Source organism: Primulina huaijiensis, chromosome 17, assembly GCF_012295235.1.
Source record: "Primulina huaijiensis isolate GDHJ02 chromosome 17, ASM1229523v2, whole genome shotgun sequence".
Lineage (NCBI taxonomy): Eukaryota > Viridiplantae > Streptophyta > Magnoliopsida > Lamiales > Gesneriaceae > Primulina > Primulina huaijiensis.
In genome coordinates, this window is record NC_133322.1 from 17,682,003 (window position 1) to 17,698,831 (window position 16,829).

At 35.6% G+C, this 16,829-nt stretch overlaps 1 long non-coding RNA gene across 1 annotated transcript; it reads right to left on the reverse strand.

The window, feature by feature from the left end:
- Positions 1–576: 576 nt before the first annotated feature.
- LOC140963573 (uncharacterized) lies at positions 577–1,802 on the reverse strand. Its single transcript, XR_012172710.1, has 3 exons — positions 1,552–1,802; positions 1,439–1,462; positions 577–1,175 (listed from the first exon to the last, which is right to left on the reverse strand). It is a non-coding gene; the product is annotated as an uncharacterized lncRNA (long non-coding RNA).
- Positions 1,803–16,829: the final 15,027 nt, after the last annotated feature.

Consider the following 16,829-nt stretch of genomic DNA (forward strand, 5'->3'; position numbering starts at 1 on the left):
TAGTGATGTGTTCAGTAGATTTAATATCAAATTTTCGATCTAACTAACCTATTACTAACCTATTTATTCGACTGATTTTTGAAGTGTAAATTTGTGGTATTGGTTTAGTATGTAGGGTCCGTGCTCCTGATTAATATTTAATGATCAAACAACCAGGATTTATTAATGTAAACTGCGAAAGCGATTAAAATTTTCCATTTTGGGCCTACAGAAATTTCGGCATTACCTATTCGTAAATAAGACATCCCAAAAAAAATCAAAACATCACAAATAATATTCATATACTCGAAATAAAGTCATAACATCAATTCACATCCTATAGCCGCACTGACCAGGACTAAACACATGCAGAGCCGGCAAGGCTCGATCACACAACTATCAATTCAAAATATCGTAAAAATAACAGTACAGCTACACGGGGCTTCTCCCCGGTAAATGTATAACTCCATAATATAGTATATATATATCTGGGAACTCTCAACCATGACTCGACGACTGGACACCACTACCTGACGCTCCACCAGACGCGTCAAATCCTCCTGGATAACCTGCTATGGCATCAAAAACAACCACAGCATAAAAAGAAACGAGGGGTCGGGTCCTAGTACGACGAACCAGTAATATTACGACAAATATAACTGACATGAAATGAAATCAAGTAAAATGCGATGCGATGCAATGCAATGTAATGCAATGCGTGAAGGGTAACAACCGATAATGGATACTAAACGAAGTCCAAATGAATCGCATCAACAACAGTAACAGTGGCCACCCGTGCCAGGAACGTAGCAACGCAACATCAAGTCGCCACTCATCCATGCACGTAGCATCGAGGGTACGGGAGCTACCCGCTCAGCCCTCATGCAAGTCATCAGGAGTGCTAATCCTACCCACCCGCTCCATCGATGACGCAACAACTCGATAGATCAATATCAATATCAATAGTAATCAAAGGAGTCAAGGCTCGAAATGCTATGCATTAATAGTATCAACACAAATAAATGCATGAATGCAATCACGTATTCACAGAAGCACATAAGGCACGCCACAACTCATTACAAAGTACTTAACGTCATTTCACATCATATAGACGTCATAATAAAACAGTTCATGCGTTCCTCAACTGACTTTAATTTACCACAAAATATCTTAAATATTTCTCGAAAACTCCAATCCTGTGGCAAAATTATTTATTGCACATCAATTCTTATCTTGGTTAAATACTCAAGGAATTTATCGAAAGAAATTCCAAAATTCACTAATTTAGCCTAAAAAATCAAAAATCCATAATTTAGGCTTTAATATTTCTAAAATTAATATGCGACAATTTAATAGCAGCTAAACACCTAATTATTGAACACGAAAATTCAGAAATCCAATTATATAAATCTGAATTTTCGAAATTAATCCAAATAAATTCCGAAAATCTGGTAGATACCTCTAATCGGCTCAATTCTTGTACCTACAATCAATAATATAACAATTATCAATATTGGTACCAAATTTAACCCAACAAAAATACAACCACCTTGCTAGAATCATGATTTGTACCTCAATATATATACCAAAATGAAGCCTATGACGTAGGAAACAAAACCTCTCAATCAATTTTCGAATTCCGGCGACGTACGGAGGCAATTCGACGATGAAAGCGACGGCGGGTTGTCGAAAAGTGTCAAGAAACTCTTCAATATCGGTACTAAAACGTAGCTCTAGTCACGGGCTTTCCGAATCTATGCTTACTTTCATTTTTGGATGATCGAAACGGCCACAATCGATGAAAAGAATTTCGAAATGGAAGAAGAAAAGAAACGGAGCTAGGCCGATGCAACTTACGAGAGAGAAAGTAATAATTATCATTTCATTTTTATTTATTTATTTTTTAAAATTTACTCAAATTGGGTCGGGCTTGGGTTCACTTTGGCTGGGCTCTCACATAATACATCTTAATCTCTTTAATAATATTAAGTATATATCATAAAATAAGATTGAAAATTTGAAGTTTTAATGTTTTACCGTATGTTGTAAGAAACATGACATGGAAAATGATGGCGACGAGCAAGAGTTTGAATTTTTTTGACTAATTAGTTTTTTTTTTTTGGGCAAAATTTAAGGATTTCAATATTAAAGATAATCCAAAATCTTGTTTTCAATGATGATGATCTATAGTTTTTTTGACATTAAAATACTAAGTTTAAGACGATTTTTTAAGTTAGGATTCAATTATAACAATATCTTCTTTCAACTCAAAAAATGGAAAAAAAAATACTCATTGAATGTTATTAATAATTAAGTTTGATCCATGAACTTCGTTTGATGTATTTATGACAAACATTAAGATGACATAAATGAAAGCTTACCTTTAGTATGTCAAAGACACAATAATTGGAAATGATATAAAATTTTAACTACAAATTTCTTTAGTAACAAATTACAAAGTAAAAATTTTATAGTTTTATCCACCATAAATTTAATTTAATCTACTTGAACATTTTTAGTAATTGTATATGAAAATATAGAGAATATACTAAAATTAAAACTTTAAAAAAATTGCAATAATTTTATATGTTATAGGTGATGTGATTATTTAAAAACTCATAAAAATATAGATAACGATAAATAAATATTTTATTAGAATTGGTAGTTGTAAAAATATATAAATTTTTTTTTATCTCAAATAGGTTTTTATGATTTTTTTATTGAATAAAAAATGGAAAAAAAGTTATAATCTTGCCAAAATTAATTGTTTTAACCTCGACTATAGGTTGCAGTTGGATTGAATTATTTGAAATCCATGTTTTCGAATTTATTTTAATTGTTAAATATGTTAAATGGAGGAAACTCAAATCCATCACCTTGCTTATTTATACTATAATCATGTTAATCAAAATAGATTTTAAATGACTCCAAATATTCTAGGGATTTCAAATACATTGTGATTAATATAATTTTAATGTAAATAAATAGAAAGATGTAAATTAAACATCAATTACACATTCTCCTACCCCAGTATAGGTTTTTCCTCAAGCAACACATACTGATTTTGAGGCTATGGACCCCGAGGAAGTGACAAGATTGTTTACCCAATTAAAACTGTCAAGTCCTCAGGATCCCGAAGACCGTCTCGCGAAGAGCTTGATAGCAAAGGTCTTCTTGCTTAAGTTGATAAACCGGGTGATATCGATCGGGTAAATCGAGTTGAGTTTAGTGAACAATTCTATCGGGTCAGATGGATTTCTTCTCGAGCACACTGGAGATCGAACGGAGAGTACTAGGGATGAAGAATCTGCATGCTTAAAAGAACAAAAAACTTTAGTGGGGCACCGGAAAGTTTTCCGACGTAGTTACTCTGACGCTCAAGTCAGCCAAGTGTTTTCCCAAAAGAAAATATTTAGAGTGTGATTTATAGTGAAAAATATTTAAATGCATTAATATCAAGTAAACCTGATATTTATAATGGAGAAGTCAATGATTACTTGTTTTCAGTTATTGGTTGCTACTTATGACAAGATGGTTACTCATCCCCTGCTCCATGGTACTGTCAAATCTGACAACTCATATTATTCTCGGTCTAGTCACATCATCACTACATGCACTAAAAGACATGTCAATGATATTGAATCATGGCATCTCATACCTCTGGACCCGGGAGTGACATCTGTACCAAGGTGCTCGGGTACGTGATCAAGGTGTGAAGCCATGTCCTCTAAATCTCATTATACTGCCCGTGCTTACACTATTTAGGCTCAGCTGAGAGCCCGGGCTCACCTGGACATGTGGTTTGTTCTGTTTCCCTGGTCCTCGTGAATGCAGGGATGTACCCAGTTTGGTGCTTCCCTAGCCTTCTGATTTCACCATGGCCCGAGCTCTAAGATAACCCGGGTACTTCGGGGGTATCACCACACCTCCTGAAATAGTCAGGCTAGAGTCTTACTCCCTGTCTCGAGTGATCAAAATTGGGGTTGGGTGGGAGATGAGTTTGTTTTTTGAATTTAATTGTGGGGGTTGATGTCAGCATTAGGTAAGCCCTAACAGTCGAACAGACAAAATTCTGACAAGCATCGCTTCATATTCTGGGCCCACCTGTTCATCAACCCGGTGCAATTTTTTACGTTAATCTCATCCATCCAGCTATCCTAAATCTACGGCTGAGATCTTACTCTCCAGCGTATAAGAAACGATCGATTTCCCCCATTTCATATTTTGCATCCTTGCGCGCTCTCTCTCAAATTCTTCGAGATTTCAGCAATCCATGCTTCTTCTCCAGCGAACTTCACATCCTCCGAACTGCCTCTTATCTTTACAATCCGTAAGTTATATATTTTTTCAATATGTCGAATTCAACTTCTTCTACCTCTGGAGCGAATGTGAGTGGCTCATCTGAATATGAGTCCGCAGCGGTGTGCTCTAATTCTCCCCATAGCTCCTTCGCTACCTCCAAAAAACTCGTTCTTGCCCTTCCCCTCAAAAAATCCAAGAAACAAAAAACAACATAACCGGGCTCCGGAAAAGGGTAAAGGAAAGGCCCATGCCCCAGACAATCCCAGCCTGACACTCTGAGAGCCCCATGGTTCTCTACCATGGTATGTATTCTGTGCCCAAGGGCCGACGAGGACCTTCGAGTCCTCGGGTATATCCCTTCCTCTTATTTTATCCTCATTCCTGGTCCTTCGGACGTGGCTGATCAACCCCCGGATGGTTTTTAAACATTCTTCCGGGATTAGGTCCGCAATGACTTTCGATTTCCCATTCCCCTTTTTTACATCGAAGTGGTCCACTTTTTCGGGGTTCCTACAAACTAATTTCATCCCAACTCTTTCTGGATACTGGCCTCGGCCTATGTCCTCTTCAAAATGCACAACCTCCTAATCGATATCTTTATTATTCATTACTTATTTACATGGTGATTTGGAGATAATGCATTCTCTCTGTCCACCCGTTTGAATAGCCGATTTCTTGATGACATTTTTCCTCTCTGAAGGGATGGAAAAGATGCTACTTCTTCATCGAACTCCCTTCCTCTCCCAAATGCCTCATCGGCTTTCTTCCTAAACTACTTGTCCAACCCGAGCTTCCTAATAACTAGAAGACTCCGGAGCCCTATCTTCGGAGTCAGGAGCTTGTGGAAGGGTATAAATTTTCTTCTTCCCTATTTATCTTGACATATAACTTAGTGGCATATGAGTTGAGTGCCCAGGCTAAGGATCATATGGAAAGGGAGATAATGAATTATGTATCTCGGGTGCCCCCACTGGTAATTCTAAGTTTATCTTCTTCTAGAGTTTTACTCTCTATGTAAAGTTATTTATATTTTTTTGTCTTTTTCAGGTGACCTCGAAAGGCATGAGGATTTTGCTAAGAGAAGGGCTATAGAGAAGGAGGTCGAAGAAAAGAAATGGGTTGCCTGGAAAGAGGCAATAGAGAAGAAAGCCTTAGCCCAATAGGCGACTAATGAAGCTCGGGCCGTCGCTCAAGCTCAAGCATCCAAGGAGAGGCCTATTGATGGAGCTCGGGCAGAGAGCGCTGTTGGGGAGAAGGCTAAAACTGATGAGAAAAAGCACGAGTGTCCAATCTCCCACGGGAATTCTGAAGATCACATTCCCCTCTTCCGGAGGAAGCGGAAAGCATTGGTCATCCCCGGGATGGTTATCTGAGTGACACAGAGGAGGGAGCTCAAGGTTCCTTCTGGATAGCTAACTTCGTCCCTTCCTTCTCTGCACAAATCCTCGCCGAGCACCATCAACCCAACCCACCAAGAGACCAGGGCAAACTTTTCCAGGACGGGGTTAGACTCATTAAGTGTTTGATCTCCCTTGTTGAAGAGGGTCATTTGTGAAGCCTGGTTCCCAACCACAAGCTGTTCGAGAGTGGTTCTTATGCTCTCTATGTAAGTTTCTTACCTTGAATTCCTTCTTTGGCCTTAAACATTTGAAACTTTTCTCATCTGTTGTTTATACAGAGTCTTCAAATGTTGATAGCTGCCTATGATAAAGTTTCTTCCTTAGAGGCAAACCAGGATCGGGTCGCCATTGATCTTCACCAACAAGTCCAAGGTGAACTGGATCGAGCATGGCTCTTGCACGAAGAAGTAGTGATCAGCCTGAGGACAACCTCGAAGGAAGGTTACCAGCAGTTTGAGGTGGCCCATGCAAATTTGCAGCAGGCTCAGATAGAGATTGAAACTTTCTATGCCCCCATCAAATTTACTGAAGGCCCAGCTCTCAACCTCGGAGGCGCGAGCCCAATCCTTGGTTGAAGAGCTTGATAATCACAAGGCCCGGGTCACAGATGCAGAGGCGGTTCTGGCCAACCAGCGACAGCCCGAGGAATAATGGCGGGGTTCTTTCCTACAGTCCCCCGAGTTCAAAGAAGCGGTCGAGGACAGTGCATACTCCTTTTTCAAAACCGGGTTTTACAAGTGCTGAGAGAAATTCGAAGAGGCCAACCTTCTCCCAACGGATAAAGAAGACTTCCCAAACTTTGATCTAGCCATTGATTCGCCGCCTAAGGACGATGAAGGGATAGGAGGGAAAGATGCCAAAGTCGCTAGGTCCGAGAGCTTAAACGACATAGAATATGATTGTAAAATATTTCTTTCTTTCTTTATGTTTTTCCGGCCCTCGGGCCTTACCTTGTACTTTTCCGTTACTAAAATTGTTTTCTTTAATTTTGTCTTCCTTACTTTGATAAGTAGACTAGACTAAAATAAACATCAAGCTCTAAGGCTAATTTAACGTATCCCGGTCATTCAAATGAATTCAAAGTCTTCAGAATTTTTCTAAATATCATAAAGTAATCAAACCAGGTGTTAGGGCCCCTTACTCTTCGGGAAATATATAGTGTCGGGGGCTTCTATTCTCTTGAGCCTCAATGAGTAAGTTTAAAGTTTCGGGCCTCATGTCTCATGGCTTAAATAAAGTGTCGATGCCTCATGTCTCCTGGGCTTAAATAAAGTGTCGGAGCCTCATACCTATCGGACTTAGAGTAAGGTTGTGAACATATTTAAAATGACAAGATAACTTCATAAATAATATGATGAAAGATACATGTCAGGATCGATTAAGAGGTAAATCATTGAGCTACAATAGCTCGGTTTTTGAAATATTGAACACCGATGAATTAAATCGAGTTTGATGTTCAAATCAAGCGGAAGACACTCGAAATAATTCTTCGTAGAAACCGATTAAATATTTTGTAAAGCATTTAAAATATATGCAAGTTGAATGAGTAAGAATATTTTGGTTGAAGCATTTTATCAAATACTTAGTATGCAATATTTTAGTATTTGAAGAACACATAAAATGATTCAACAATGCATCTTTAAAACTATGAAGTGATAAGTAAATGCAATAAATAAATAGACACGAATTTATTTATGGATGTTTGGAGACTTCAAATGCTCCTACGTCACCCCTTCTTCTCCTTGGGAATGACCCACTAGAAGACTTTGATTTATACAACACCTTATACAAACCCATTTCAACTTAGGATTATCTCTTGCCTAATTGAAACTCCTAGTACTCAATATTGCAGGCAGCACCTCACAATCAGCATATTGTTTAATGTCTCATATGCAAAGACTACATACACAAGTTTATTGTATTTTTGCAAGACTCGCTCAACTAATATTTGAAGTTTAACTCTCTTGTATATGTGTGAGTGATTGTGTGTAAAGGATTTATTCTTTACAGTGTGTATCTCAAATGTATCCTCACACAAGGTCTTATGCTCTCAACTAGCTGATTTCTTCATGCTAACTGCCCATGCTTTGAATGCCCTTCAAAAGCTCTTGTTTGATCTTCTATATGTTGTATTTATAGGCACCAACAATGATATATACGTTAGACACAAGAATATGACCGTTTGAAAAGTTTATGTACTTTTTTTGAGATAGCAACGGTCAAATTCGTCTTGCTGGACTTTTTCTGAGCTTAAACTGGTCAACTCAGGTTGTCATTCAGTTCAACTGGTCGTTCAGTTCAGTTGGTCAGCATCTGGTTCAGTTCAGTTTAGTTGTTTAGTCGCTGGTTCGGTTCAGTTCAGTTGAGTTGGTCAGCAGCTGGTTCAGTTCAGTTCAGCTGGTGTGCTGAAATCAGCCTAGCTGATTTCAGTTTGTACAAAACCAGTAGTTTATCGTCATTTATCAGCATCTTAAGCTTCGATTCAGACTTTGACTTCTGAAGATGATTTTTAGATCATCGTCTTATCTTTCCAACACATATTGAATCGCTTCATTCCAATAACCGAGCTGAGAGATATGATCAAAATACCGCAACTGTTCATACCGAACTGATTGCTGTTTTCGTGAAATCAGTTCGGTAATTCAGCGATCGGTTAGACCTTGATAACATCCGAATTTGTCCAACTGACTTGAAATATGACTTGTTTCAAATTGAGTTTTCTGATCAGCCAAGTTGGAGGATTGTCATTTGAATTATCTGTTAAGAGATATCATCAAAATATCAAATCTTGCCAAAAATTCAGTTTGTGCAGAATTCAGTTTCAGTTTGCTTCTTGTGTTAATAACTTCATACTTGAGTAAATATGTTAGAAACGCAATAACAAGTTTTGGTAATATCAAAATCAAGATTACGAACATGAAATGTTCCAACAATACAATTCAAGCATAATAATTTTTTAAATGAAAGGCGTTACAAAGTGTTTTCTGATATCAACACTAGCCATCTTTTTGATACAATGCTCCTGAACTAATATTTCGAATAAATTTGTAAAGTCCTTCCTAGCTGGATTGACTTTTTTCAAGACAGGATCACCAACTTGAAAATCTCAAGGTCAGACTCCTGGTTTTTTGCTTGTATGACCCGACTCCAATAAGCTTCCATTCGGATTACATCTCTTTCTTTTCTTTCCTTCACAAATTCTAACTTGAGCTTGGGCTGCATTATTTACCTTTGGGTAGAATTCCACTCGGGCTGATGTCTGCTCGATCTCAGCAGGTAGTACAGTTTCAGATCCATACACCAAACTAAAAAGAGTTTCCACAGTAGCAGTTCGGAGGGTAGTTCTATAACCCCATAAAATACTCGGCACTTCCTCTACCTAATCCTTTCCAATGCCTTGTAGCCTGGCTCTCAGAGTTTGAACGATTGTGAGATTAGTGACCACAGTCTGTCCGTCCATTAGCTTGTGGATAGGCGACTACGGTAAAAGACTGGGCAATCTTCATCTCTTCACACGAGGTTGTCACTTTCCGTCCTTGAAACTATCGGCCATTATCATGCCAAAATTTCAGTACCTCATATTCTGTAATTCTATCTAGGAGCTCGGCCTCCACCACTGCAATATGGCTCGAGAGACTGGAGGTGGTGCACAACATAACCACAAGGGGAATGAAGATTAGCGCAAACTGGAATGAGCCAATGATGAGAGAATTCCAGGCAGCAAGACTTTCGAATTTAAAATCATCGGGCAATGGCAACCACCACCTCTCTCTGCATTGATGTACCACACCACCGGTAGATCAACTAAGATTGGATGTTGATGTTGCATATAATGACAAATCTAACAGCTATGCAATCGGAGATGTAGTAAGAAATCATGAAGTTCAACATGTGCTTGCGTTTGGAAATAAGATCGATAAACTCCATCTGTTTTCTACGCTGAACTTTGGGCGATCGAGGATGGAATCATAATAACGAAGGAAACCAACTTATAGATTTACCAGATTTTTTCGGATTCTCTTTTGGCAGTGCAAGCAGCCACAAAACCTAAAGAAGACCTCAGCTATATCGGCATTATTGTTGCAGGTATCATAGGGCTTTTAGACTATCACTGTCCCGTGATATTAAGACATATGTTGCACTCCGCTAATGTGGTTGCCCATTCGCTAACGTTTTTTGCTATTTCTTCTGCCACTCCTTTTGTTTGGGAGAATGGAAATTTTTTAGTTGGTTAACAAATCTTTTAATTATAGATCTTGATCATAGTTATTAATAAAAAAAGTTTTACAATAACAAAAAATAATAATATGCATCATGTATATATATATATATCTCTATTAAAATAATCATTTTATACTATTATAAAACGACTTTAGCAATTGCCATTATTGCTATTTAATGCTTGCTGATAGTGACCAATCATGCGGAAGCCAACTAATCAAATCATCTACTGTATAAAATATAACAATTTTCAACGTATTTTCTAAAAATGTGGGGAAATGGTTATCCACTCGTGTTTGAAATTATCAAAATCGAATATATTTAATTATATTTTTGGAGACTAAATCAAGTTTGAATTCTTCAACTGGATAATCTGGGTGTTCTTTAACCTTAAATACTAACTAATATTTTATTCATAATAGATGGCAAAGCATACACAATGTACGTACAAAAATTAAAGATAAATCTAAGAGGTAGATTTTTGAGGTGGTTGTTATTTTTATTAATAATACAGATTGAACAATGCTAAAGGTACATCGATATTTACAAAAATTATATCTTGCTATTTTGCTATTAAATCTTGAGATTCTGTATAAATTTATCGTGAGATTTTATAAATTGAATTTTTATATAGAACTTTTTATGTTGTAAGAATTGTTGTACAAATCTCGTTGTATTTGTAGTATGACTCGTATAGATTATAGATATTTTAAATTATATGAGCTCTAGCTGTAATTCAAGAATTGTTTTAATACAATTCGACAATTAAGTTAGAATCATATTAACCTAACATTCAAATGAATTCGAACCTAAACCAACTCCTTTTTCATGTTTTGGATCTGCATAAAAAAATTCGAGCAAAAAAATTAACGAAAAGAAGTCATATTTTGACATGATATCTTGCATGAGCTTCAAAGAGAAATCAACATAATAAATAAGCTGAAAAATCTGATGAATTACATGAATTGAGCCAAGCCAAAAAATATGGATTGTTGGAGCAATAACAGTTCAGGGTTAAAAACATACTTATGAATACCTTAGGCGATGGTTTGTGTAAAAAATCATCGCTAAAAACTTGCGACTATTTTTTGTAGCGACGGAATTAAAGCCGTCACTAAATTATCTATTTTAAATTATTTTTTAATACAAAAATAATATTTAAAATTTTATAATTAATAAATTATAATTTTAATCATTAATATATTTTTATATTAAAATAAAATTGTTAATGAATTTGAATATATATCAAATATAATAAATTAAGTTAAACTTTCTCCGAAAAATAACATTAAAATAATATATACCAAATAGAATCCCACTGATATTACATATATAACAATATTTCAAACCCGACTGATACATAAACTAAAATGTGTAATAGACATTATCAACAAAATATAATAAAATCCTACGATGCCTCAGTATCATAATCGTCGTAGTCGTCACAATCAACATCCTCATGTCCCTCGTCATCGTCATAGCCCAAGTCGCGTGATGATCCGATATAGTGCTATGAGTACCCACGTCCATGTAACGATCTACGTTCGTGTGATGGCCCGACGATGAAGCAACTGTTGTGGGAAGAGCTGTGTGGGTGAAATGCACTGCCATATGGCTGTACGGGTGTCTGCATAGTGCTCCTTGAGATATGCCAGCAACCAGAAGGCTTACTTTCTCTTCCAAAGAGGACATTTGAGTCCTCAACAACTCGTTCTTCTTCTTCTTCTTCTTCTCCGACTCCTGAAACTTCATCTGGAGTACATCAGACCGCGCATTTGATGCTGCTAAATCCTCTCTCAATTTTTTGGTCTCCTAAGTCGTAACTGCCTTTGAACTCTCAGCGCTACTAGAACCTTCATGTCTACGTAGAGTCATCTCCTCAGGATAAATCGTGGAATCCATGAAATCACAACCATGCATCCGTTTTTGTTTTAGCCCATTTTTCACCAACTTGAACATGGTATCTGCCTCATGTGGACTAGGAGCTTCCGGAACCGTCCCATCCTCTTAGGTATCAACGACTCAGTTATACATGTCTCCATAGCTTCCTGTGAGAATATATTTTTTATTACTTATTTGAATTATTATTATTATTAGCTTAAAAATTATTTCAATAAATTTTTAATATAAAACTTACATTCACACGTCGTGACCGCTCATCGACGAACGTTCTATATCCTTGCCTATGTATGTGTACGTAGAGCTCCCATGATGTAGGGTCTCTCTCATGCCGTTGACGCTCCATTCAAAATTAAATAACAATAACAATAATAATATTACTTATTGTAATAAATATGATTATAAAAAATACATATGATAGAAAACGTTGAAAATAAAAAATTTAGCTGCTAGAGTAGCTCCATTTTCAGCATATGAATTCGAGTGTGCAATATGCTTGGTCGTGCTAGTCTTTGGCCAACAGGCTTGCTGTTTCTGTTGTCTTTGTTCTTTGAAGTCCTTTCCTTCTGACCTTCACTTTGCCAAACAACATTCCAACTGACACATTGTTCTTCGCTTACTCTATGAGGATACAACCCAGAATTTCTCCACGAGTGTATGGTGTTGTGGTAAAGGTTACCACATTGCCTAAACCACATATTTTTTTTTTATCAATTATTAATCTTGTTCGGTCCGCTGATACTTCTTCGGAAAATTTTGAAGTAACATTTATAATTTATTTAAATTAAAATTAAATAAATTTAACATATAAAGAATTAATAAAAAACAAAATTAAAGTTTCAGTATTTTAGTACTTACGAATAACTCATCAGACGACCACTGTCTCTGTTCAGGCGTGACATACTTCCATGAATGCCCACCATGACAAATCTACAACGCAAATCTAGAACCCATGTATCTCGACATCTTGTTATTATTCGGCATACATATGTTACAGATAGTTTAATTAAATATTGTAATAAATTAACAAACTCCATTATATGTACTAATATAATAATATTTATTTTAATAATATATTTAACATAATAAAAAATTTTTACATGTAATATTCCACCGATGAAACTATATGCTTTGGACGCCGGCCTGTTGTGAAGCCATTCATACTATATACCTAGAAATTGAACGTACGTAAACAAACTACATGCAAAAATATGTGACATTTCAAGCATCAAATTGATATATAAATTCTCAAACTGAAATTTACCGATCTCAAATTTTAAATTAAGTAATTTAAACAGAAGAAACCACATGATTAGAGCAATATGATAAGAAAGACATGAGAAGTAGAACACAAACCACCATAGGTAAAAAAAAAAACATGCACTGACAACTCTAATCATTGTCATTGTCGTTGTGAAAGATATCGTCACTTGATGCTTGAACATCATCTCTATCCCTATCAGTGTTATTCACATCAAGTTCATTATCGTACAGAACCGCGACATCGAAAAGATTTTTTTTATCAACAAGAATTGAGTTTCGATAACATGATTTTCACTTTTGTTGTTTTTAAAAGAGTGTACGTATGTCCCTAATCTATGATGAATATCAAACCAAGAACATTTAAAAAGTATGGTTTGTTTTAGTGGCAAACCAGAGTATTCAACCTCAATTATCTCTTCGAGTTGACCATAAAATTCGGTACATTTACCATGACTTGAAAGACCATAAACTTGAACTCTTGAATTATTGGTGGCCTTTTACGATGTATTATTAACAGTGTTGAAATTAAACTCATTGACACAATAACCTCGATAAGTATTCATTTTTTGCAACAGGCCGAATGAAACTTCTTAATGATAAGAGAATCGAATTCAGTGGTTTGCAACATTTCCTACGACAAAAATTAAGTTAGTTGATATATGCATGGTTCAGTAATTAATAATAATAATTAAGTTAGTTGATATATATAAAAAAAGGTTACATGAATGACATATTTATAGGTACAATAAATCCTTAGATAAGGTAATTATGACATCAAAATGAATTGATATGATTACAATTCTCTACTATCTCCAAAAGATATGATTATCCAATATTTGATTATCTTGACATCCATAATATTGCAACACTCCCCCTTGGATGTCCTGCGATAAACGTGTCTCATTAAAACCTTACAAGAAATACCCAATGGGATAAAAACCTAGTAAAGGGAAAAGAATACAACATTCTTCGTGGGTGGTTAACTATATCATTAAAAAACTTGTTATGAAAAACCATGTGGGAAAAAACATGGACAAAGGAAAAACTGTACAATTTGGATTAACTCCCCATGTTGCAAATATCACTTGATATCTTTAAGCCGCCGCATCCCAATCTTGTATATCAGTTTCTCAAAAGTTAATGTGAGCAATGATTTTGTATAAATATCAACGAGATTATCACTCGAACGAATTTGTTGAATTTTGATATCACCTATTTTCTTCTAATAATGAGTGCAAAAGAACTTCGGAGATATATGTTTCGTTTTATCACCTTTGATGTATCCATCTTTTAGCTGCGTGATACATGCCGCGTTGTCTTCGTAGATAGTTTTCACTGCTTGTTTACCTGAAGACAAGCCACATTGCTTTTTTATGTGATGAATCACCGATCTCAACCATAAACATTCTCGACTAGCTTCATGGATTGCAATAATTTCTGCATAATTAGATGAAGTGGCGACAAGAGTTTGTTTTGTAGATTTCCAAGATATAGTTGTTCCACCATAAATAAATAGATACCCAGTTTGTGATCTTCCTTTGTGTGGATTAGATAGTAGCCATCATATGCATAACCGATCAATTGCATCACAATCATTAGATTAAAATAAACCCAAATCATGGGTGCCTTGAAGATATCTAAATATATGTTTAACTTCATTCCAATGCCTACGTGTTGGATTAAAACTGTATCTCGCCAATAAATTTAAAGAAAATGTTGTTTTCGGTCTTCTGCTATTTGTGAGGTACATCAATGCACCAATTGCACTAAGATATGGTACTTTTGGACCAATCAGTTCTTCTTGCTCCTCAAGAGGTCGAAAAATAACCTTTGCCACATCAAGGGATCGAACAACCATGGGCGAACTTAATGGATTAGCTTTATCCATGTAAAATCGTTTTAATAATTTTTCTGTATAAGTAGATTGACGGACAAAAATTCTATTTACAAGATGTTCAATTTGAAAGCCAAGACAAAATTTTGGTTTTCCTAAATCTTTCGTCACAAATTCCCTTTTCAAGATATCAACTGTCTTTTCAAGTTCTTCTGGATTTCCAATGATATTTAAATCATCAACATATAAAACAATAATAACTACTTTTGATCCATTCCTTTGAATAAAAACACATGGACATATTGGATCATTTTTGTAGCCTTCTTGCAACAAATAGTTGCTAAGTCGCTTATACCACATGCATCCATATCATACAATGATCTTTGCACTTTCAGGGAGTAAATACTTTTACAATTTGAACCAAATACTTCTGGCATCTTAAACTCTTCAGTAATTTTCATGTAAATATCATTATCAAGTTTTCCGTATAAGTATGCAGTAAAAACATCCATAAGACGCATTTCAAGTTTTTCTTGTACAACCACGCAAATAATATACCAGAACGTAATTACATCCATCACTGGAGAGTATGTCTTTTCAAAATCAATACCGGGTATTTGAGAAAAACCTTGTGCTAGCAATCGTGCTTTATATCAAGTCACTTCATTTTTCATTTTCTTTTTTGTACAAATACCCATTTGTAACCAATAGGAATTATTCCTCTTCGTGTTTGGACCACGGGTCCCAACACCTCACGTTTTGCTAATGAGTTTAACTCTTCTTCTATTGCGCTTTTCCAACTTGGCCAATCATGTCTATTACGATATTCGTCAATAGATTTAGGATCTAGATCATCATTTTCATTAACAACATCAAATGCCACATTTTAGGCAAAGTTATTGTCAACAATAATTTTTGTCCAATTTAATCTTTTCCCTTTTTGACATAATTTATTGAGATCTCTTCATTGTCAAGTACTTGAACCTCTCCGGGGTTTTGATCATCAACATTTTTAGAGTCATCAATCAATGAATTGTGTATCTCAATATCTGTATTATTTGCTCATTTTCTTCTCTGTGGATTTTGTCCTTGGACCCAATTGGTCTGCCACATTTGAGTCAAGCAGTTGACTCGCTGTTTGACGGTTCTTTGGGAACATCAATATGTGCTGGATCATTAGCAGCTGATAGGTATAACTTAGTTACCCTTTTCACATCATTAAATGTATCAGGTAATTTATTTGCAATATTTTACAAATGGATTATTCTTTGAACTTCAAGTTCACATTCATTTGTTCGATGATCAAATTTATGTAGTGATGCATTCCAAGTCAATTCCCTTGATGAGTTTAAATTTTCTCCCTCTAATGTTGGAAATCTAGTTTAATCAAAATGACAATCGGAAAATCGTACCGTGAAAATATCACATGTAGTTGGTTCTAAATATTTAATAATTGAAGGAGAATCATATCCAACATATATTCCTAATCTCTTTTGTGGACCTATTTTAGTGCGTTGTGGTGGACTAATTGGAACACGCCACACTTCCAAAAAATTCTTTTATTGGAAACATTAGGCTCTAGGCCAAAAGCTAATTGTAAAGGAGAGAATTCATTGTAACTAGTCGTTATGATACGTATAATTGATGTTGCATGCAAAATAGCATGTCCCCAAACAAATATGGGGAGTTTTGTTATCATAATAAATGGTGTAGCTATTAATTGGAGACATTTAATCAAAGACTGCTAAACCATTTTGTGTATGAACATGAGAAACAGAATGTTCAACAATTATCCCAATTGACATAAAAAATTCATTAAAATTTGGGGATGTAAATTCACCAGCATTATCAAAACGGATAATCTTGATAGGATATTCTAGAAATTGTGTTCTTAATCTAGTTATTTGATCCATAAGTCTTGCAAAACCCAA